The sequence below is a fragment of the Mirounga angustirostris genome, unplaced genomic scaffold (assembly GCF_029215605.1).
Source record: "Mirounga angustirostris isolate CCGP_5_RB_7025 unplaced genomic scaffold, mMirAng1.0.hap1 SCAF_8, whole genome shotgun sequence".
Taxonomy (NCBI): domain Eukaryota; kingdom Metazoa; phylum Chordata; class Mammalia; order Carnivora; family Phocidae; genus Mirounga; species Mirounga angustirostris.
In genome coordinates this window covers 78,125,220-78,133,406 of record NW_026991716.1, presented here as the reverse complement: position 1 = coordinate 78,133,406, position 8,187 = coordinate 78,125,220, and positions in this window count along the sequence as shown.

The following is an 8,187-nucleotide window of genomic DNA, read 5'->3' as shown; positions in this document are numbered from 1 at the left end:
AGTCCTCCAATTTTGTATTTCCACTCAATACAGTGTTGGTTATTCTAGGTTTTCTGCCTCTCCATCTAAACTTTAGAATTAGTTTGTCATTTTCCATAAAATAACTTGCTGGGGATTTTGATTGGGATTGCACTGAATCTATAGATTAACTTGGAAAGAACTGGCATCTTGACAATATTACATATTCCTATCTATGAACATGGAATATTTCTTTGTTATTTTGTTCTTTAATTTCATTTATCAGAGTTTTATAGTTTTCCTCATATAGATCATGAATCTACTTTGTTAGATTTATACCTAAGTATTTCTTTTTTGGGGTGCTAATGTAAATGGTATTGTGTTTTTAAGTTCAAATTCCACTTGTTCCTTTTTGGTATATAGAAAACAATTGACCTTTATATACTAACCTTGTATCCTTCAAATTTGCAATAATTGTTTATTAGTTCTAGGACTTTTGGGGTGATTCCTTTGGATTTTCTACATTAATGATAACATCATCTGTGAACAAAGACCGTTTTATGTCATTCCCAATCTATATAACTTTTATTTCTTTTTCTTGACTTGTTGCACTGGCAAGGACTTCAAGTACAGTGTTGAAAAGAAGTGTTGAGAAGGGACAATCCTTGCTTTGTACCTGATCTTTGAGTTTTTCCCCCACTAACTATAATGTTAGCTCTAGATTTTTTGTAGATATATTTTATCAAGTTGAGAAAGTTCCCCTCTCTTGTTAGTTTACTGAGTTTTTATACCTAGTTTTTTTTTTTTTTTTTTTTTTTTATCATGAATGGGTGCTGGATTTTGTCAAATGCTTTTTCTGTATCTATTGATATGATCATGTGATTCTTCTTTTTTAGCCTGTTGACCTGATGGATTACATTAATTGATTTTCAAATGTTCCATCAGCCTCCTATACCTGGGATAAATCCTACTTTGCTGTGGTGTGTAATTCTTTCTATGCTTTTTGGAATTTGATTTGCTAATACTTTGTTGAGGATTTTTATATCTATGTTCATGACAGACATTGGTTTGTATGCCCTATAGTTTTCTTGTAATGTTTTTGTCTAGTTTTGGTATTAGGCTACTGTTGGCCTCATAGAATGAATTAGGAAATATTCTCTCTACTTCTGTCATCTGAAAGAAATTGTAGAGCACTCATGTAATTTCTTTCTTAAGTATCTGATAGAATTCACCAGTGAACCCATTTGGGTTGGTTGCTTTTTGTTTGGGAAGGTTACTGATCCAATTTCTTTAATAGATACAGGCCTATTCAGATTATTTATTTCTACTTGTGTGAGTTTTGGCAGATTGTGTCTTTTAAGGAATTGGTTCATTTGATCTAGGCTATCAAATTTCCATTTTTTCTCCTTTTCTGGCATATCAGTTATGTTTTTTTACATTTTTAGTGATTGCCCTAGAATTTCCAATATACATTTACAACTAATGAAAGCTCATTTCACATAACACTATACCACCTCACATGTAGTATGAGTACTTTATAACAAAATAATCCAAATTCCTTCCCCCTACCCCTTGTATCATTGCTGTCAATTATTTCACTTATATACAAGCATACATAAGCAAATATATTTTCTGCTTGTGTGTGTATATATACACATATATACATAAATACACTTAAGCATATATATCTGAATACATTGTTCCTATTATTATTTTGAGCAAATTGTTATCTGTTACATCAATTAAGATTAAGAAAGATATAAGACTGTTGAATCTCAGATCTGTACCTCTGAAACAAATAATGCAATATATGTTAAGAAAAAAAAAAGAAGAAGAAGGTAGCGGGAGGGGAAGAATGAAGCGGGGGAAATCGGAGGGGTAGACGAACCATAAGAGACAATGGACTCTGAAAAACAAACAGGGTTCTAGAGGGGAGGGGGGTGGGAGGATGGGTTAGCCTAGTGGTGGGTATTGAGGAGGGCACATTCTGCATGGAGCACTGGTGTTATGCACAAACAATGAATCATGGACACTTCATCTAAAACTAATGATGTAATGTATGGGGATTAACATAAGAATAAAAAAATAATAATAATAATAAAAAGAAAGATATAAGCTTTTATTTTACCTTCACTTATTCCTTCTCTGATGTTCTTCCTTTCTCTATGTAAAACTGAGTTGCTGAACTATATCCTTTTCCTTCTCTCTAAAGAATTTAACATTTTTTGCAAGTCATGTCTGCTGGCAACAAGTTCCCTCAAATTTTTTTGTGTATGTGTCTGAGAAAATCTTTACTTCTCCTTCACTTTTGAAGCATCATTTCACAGGGTACAGACTTCTAAGTTGGTGGGGGGTTTTCTCTCAACACTTTAAATATTTCACTCCACTATCTATTTGCTTGCATGATTTCTGAGAGAAGTTGGATGTAATTCTTACCTTTGTTCTTCTATAGGTAAGGTGGTTTTTCTTCTGGCTTCTAGCAGGCTTTTTTCTTTATATTTGAAAATGATACACTAGGTGTAGTTTTGGGGGGCATATATCCTGCTTGGCATTGTCTTTGCTTCCCAAATCTGTAGTTTGGTGTTTGACATTAATTTGGGAAATTTTTCAGTCATTATTATTTCAAATATATCATCTTTTCCTTTCTCTTTTTTCTCTTTTTTGTATTTCCATTACATGTATGGGATACCTTTTATAATTATCACACAGTCCTTGGATATTTTTTTCAGTCTTTGTTCTGTTTCTCTGTATTTGAAGATTTTGCTGATATATGTTCTAGCTCAGAGGTTCTTTCCTCAGCTGTGTCCAGTCTACTAATAAACCCATCGAAAGCATTATTCATTTGTTACAGTGTTTTTGACCTTCAGTATTTCTTTTTTGTTCTTTCTAAGGCTTTCCACCTCTCTGCTTACATTGCCCATCTGCTCTTCATGAGGTCTGCTTTGTCCATTAGAGCCCTTAGCATATTAATCATAGCTGTTTTAAATTTCTGGTCTGATATTCCAACATCTCTGGTTCTTCTGGTTCTGATGCTTACACTGTCTCTTCCAATTGTGTTTTTTGCCTTTTGGCATGCCTTGTGCTTTTTTTTTTCTTGATAGCTGGACAAGAAATGGTTGTAAGTAGTCCTTTAGTAATGTGGTGGTGAGGTATGGGGTGGGGGGCAGCATTCTATTGTCCTATGACTAGGTCTCCATCTTTTAGTGGGTGTATGGTTCTAGACTGTAAACTTCACAATTGCTTCTTGTTTTTTTCTCCTTCCTCAGGTGAGACAGGATGGCTAGAGTAGGCTGGAGTTGGCTATTTCTCCTTCTCCAACATGGAAGGTTAGAATGGACTAGAGTTGAATATTTCCCTTCCCTAGGTCAGTCAGGCTCTGGCAGTACCCCAGTGGGTTAAGCTCTGGTTAACTAGTTTACAATGAAGGCAAGCCTTGTTAAGAAGAACAGAGTACTCTGGCATATTTCAAATGGTTCTTTTTCCCCTCCCCCTGCCAGAAGCCTGAGGGGATTTCTCCAACATTTACTGTATCTGACTGAGCTCCTGGAGGTAAATAAAGCTCACGATATTGTGGGGGCACCCCTATGATGGGGTCCCTCTGGAGTTTTTAACTCTCAGAATTTTCTGCACTGACTTTTCAACAATTTGTCAATTACAGTTCAGGTGCTTCTTCCTTGGCACTGGCTCCTGCAACAGTTTCTGCTCACGTGTCTTTGCTCTGGTAAGCCACAACTCCCTGTATTCCTCTATCAGTATCTCCAGGCTTGGGGCAATAGTTTGCCCTGTGTCCCCCTCTTTGTATAAAGCCAAAGGGTTGTTGATTTTTTTAGTCTGTTCAGCTTTTTACTTGTTCTTAGGACAGAGTGATAACTTCCAAACTCCTTATGTGCAGAACTAGAAACTGGAAGTCAAAATTTTTTTTCCTTAAAAGAGACTAATTATAAAAATTAATTTTACTGGTAAGTCCCCTCAAAGTTTAAATTAATATCTAATTTCATCACCATACAAAATTTGGCAGAGTGTATGAAAAAAATGGAAAGCTACCAAGTTCACTTTATAAAGCCAGCATAATGCTGTAACAACCTAACAGGAATATTATAAAAAAAGATAATTATAGACCCATCTTGTATGTGGAAATAGATCTGAAAATTCTAAATAAATACTAGCCATAAAATTTAAGCATATATTGATGGAACATCAAGCTCTAAAAAAAAAAAAAAAGTCTTTATCTTATGAATGTTAGGATTATTTAGTATTAGGAAAACCTATTACTATTACATTCAGATCAATCAGCCAAATAAGAAGTCTTAACATCCCAATAATAAGGGAAAAAAACAATGGATCATATGCAAAGTTCATTCCTCTATTTTTTTAAAAGACTCTTTAAAATTAAAATCTATGACTAGAAGAGCTTTTAGTTATTTTCTAACTATCACAGCTTCACTACAAAATTTAAGCGATGCAGAAATCTACATATTAATAAGTTCCCATCCCTAACCACACCTACATCTCTCATTTGTCACTTCTCAAAAGATGAGGCTCCCTGCTCGGCAAGGGGCCTGCTTCTCCCTCTCCCACTCCCTCTGCTTGTGTTCCCTTTCTCACTGTGTCTCTCTCTGTTGGGTAAATAAATAAAATCTTTAAAATATATATATTAAAAAAAGAGATGAGCACTAGCAACAGGTTGGTGTGTATCCTTTCAGAACTCTTCAAAGAAATAAATAAATGGGCTAATGTGTAGATATACATATATATGTCTATAATATGATTCCTTTTTGTAGATAAAACTTAATATACAGAGTTACAGAGACAGAAAATTATCAAATCACACACAAAATACATTATAAATAATGCCACAGTCTAGAAATGTCCTTGTGTGCTAATAAGAATGACAAGAATTGGTAACTTGAAGGGTAAACATACTTTAGATATTAAATGTTTCTAACTATTACCAAATCTCCTGATGAAAAGTTTGTGTCAATTTAAATTCCTGTGGGCAGTATATGAGAAATTCCTTTGTCCTCCAAATTCACCATTCCTGGTTAGCCTCAGTAAGGAGCAGGAAATTATGGTATTTCAAGTACAGCTATAGAGAGACTGCCTGGATTGGCATCCAGTCTCCACTACTTTTGAGCTATGTGAACTTGAACAAGTCACTTAACCTATCTGTGCCCCAGTTGCTAATCTGTTATGATTAATAATAAGAGATCATTCACAAAAGGTCATAAAAGTCCTTGTCATTGTGCTTTAAATATAATTACTTTGTGGGAGAGTTTCATATATATAGGATGTTAACCCTTTGCCCACTATGTATGCTCCTTTTTAAAATCCCTATCTGTAATTTGCCATATATCTTTATATTTTAGGTCATTTACCTAGGGCAATTTTAACATTTTTTATAAAGCTTTGTTTTTTCCTACATTGCTTCTGGATTTCATGTCTTTCTTCAGAAAACTTTAGCCTATCCTACATTATATGTATATATAAAGCACTCATGTTTATTCTAATTCTTTTATATTTTAGTTTATGTTTAGTTCTTAAATCCATTTTGTATTGTATATGTGTGATATGAGATAGAAGTGCCTATTTTGGGGCACCTGGGTGGCTCAGTTGGTTAAGCGACTGCCTTCGGCTCAGGTCATGATCCTGGAGTCCCAGGATCGAGTCCCGCATCGGGCTCCCTGCTCAGCAGGGAGTCTGCTTCTCCCTCTGACCCTCCTCCCTCTCATGCTCTCTGTCTCTCATTCTCTCTCTCAAATAAATAAATAAAATCTTTAAAAAAAAAAGTGCCTATTTTGAGATAAATTTATAGTCAATTATTTCAATATTGTTTATTTATTTGGTAGTCTATATTTTCCCATTGATTTGGAAAGTCAACATACATGTGGATGTGTGCGTATATATATATGTATATATGTGAATTTTTATAAACACACACATATATTTCTAGACTTTTTTTCAGTAACACTAATATATTTGCCCTCTTCCACCAGTGTACACTTTCAAAATTATTATAGTTTTATATACACTGGATCTTCATAAGACGAACACCCCCTTTGAAGTGTCTCAACTATAAAGTATGGTGAAACACTTACTCTGACAAATGCAGAATCAGCTTATCAGTTTACATGAAAGTCCTCCTGGGATTTTTGTTTGTAATGCATTGAATTTATATATTAAGTTATGAGGAACTGATTATCTTTGCAACTTTGAGTTCTTTCAACTAGGAATTAGTATGTCTTACCACTAATTTGAGCTTTTTTAAATGGCCTGCACTAAAGTTTTGTGATCCTATTCATAAATACCATGCATGTTTCTTTGTAAGTTTATTTCTAGTTAACATATTTCTTTGCTGCCATTAATGGGATCTATTTCCATTTTCTAATTGGTCACTATTGGAAAATTTTAAAACCACTGATGTATGTATGCAGATGAATACTAACCCATATCTATCTCAAATCAGCAAATATCTATCTATCTCAATTCAGCATACTCAATAGCCAAATACTAGATGCAGTCTTAATAATATTAAAGAAACAACTAGCTAACTGCTATCACCATTACTATTAAATTTTGTTCAGATGTCCATGAACATCTGAGCAATAAAACATGGAACGGGAGGAAAAAAAGCAAAATTCAAATGAAGGGTTCTGGGTGAGACCCCCTCCCACACGTGAATAGGTTGCTCTCTATCTAGGGCTTCAAGATGGAGGTAAAGAGTGGCTGAAATATAGCCATTGTTCTGCTCAATGCACTGCATCCTCTGGGGTGGGGTTGCATATGTCCTGAAGAAGAAGCAATACTTTTCATAGAGGCTCTATCCATACACTAAACCAGAGACCTATGTAGAGATGAGATGTCAGCCCTTTTTATTCTGTTTTTGCACAAAGGTTTCTTACAGACTTGCACAGTCCTGGAAATGAGAAAACAAACTGTCACTGTTTTCAGATGATATAGAGTACCTAGAAAATCCAAGAGAATTAATTGAAAAATCTTTTCCATTAATAAAATAAGTCTAAAAGTCATTGGATACAAGATATATAGCTATTTACATTTATAGAGAGATCTATATTATAGTCAGCAAAATGTTCAAATATATTATTTAAAAAAACAATCCACAATAGCAACCCAAAGCACAGAATTCCCAGGAATATGTTTAGTACAGAACATGAGGAACTTAAGTAAATTAAATTGTATAAGGCTACTGAAAATATGAAAGAGGATGTGAGTTAATTAAAAAATAATAGCTTTCCTACATTTCTGAAAAAATATTTGAAAAATTTAATGGGAAATGAGAACAAAAGTAAAACAAATACAAAGGGCATCTTTGAGAGTCCAAGGTCAAATGCTGCTTTGCAGACAACTATCCATCTTCTTCTGTCCTTCTCTCCCAGTGTCTCCTGACACCCACAGTTACAAATTGGAGCTGAGGAGGGGCAGGAGTTTCAAGTTTGAGCAGGGCCAGGCGAAGAAAAATGTTGATGAAGATAATGGTTTCTCAGCTGGCCCCTTGAACTCAATTTGAACTCTTACATTTCGAGAAATGAGAACCAAAACTATTTTTTATGACCAACTTCATGAACATCTGAACAATAAATGATGGTCAGAAGTTAATCAGTTTGAGACTCTGGCACAAACACAGCTGCCTATGGATCATGGTGACCGTGTGCAGAGCACAGAGGTGGTGAGGAGGCACTTCTCCTTTCTTTGCACAAGTGCCTGCTCAGCACCGGCCATCTGGAAATGCTGAGAAGAATGGAGACGGCACCCTTGACAAGACCTGCTATTTCTATATTGAGTAGCTCCAGCAATGCAAGACACTTCATAACCAGAAGAACAAGACCAGAAGAAGACAGAGCATGAAAGGAAAAATATAGATCAGGGTTTCTGACCTCAGCATCATTGACATTTTGGGTTAGATAATTCTTTGTCGGTGCGGTAGGGGAGCAGCAGGGACTGTCTTGTGCACTGTCAGAAAGTTAACAATATCCCTGGCCTCTACACATAAGATGCCAGTAGCACACCCAACCTCCACCCCAGCAGTACAGCCAAAAATGTCTCCAGACATTGTCGTGTCCCTAGGTGAGTGAGGATGGGGGTGGACAGAACCAACCCAGCTAAGAACCACTGATGGAGACTGATTGATTAGGAATCAGACTGAAACACTGGGATGGGTGTGTACCCCTTTGGAGAGTCTCAGAAATAAATGGTGATGGGGGGGCTTGTTAA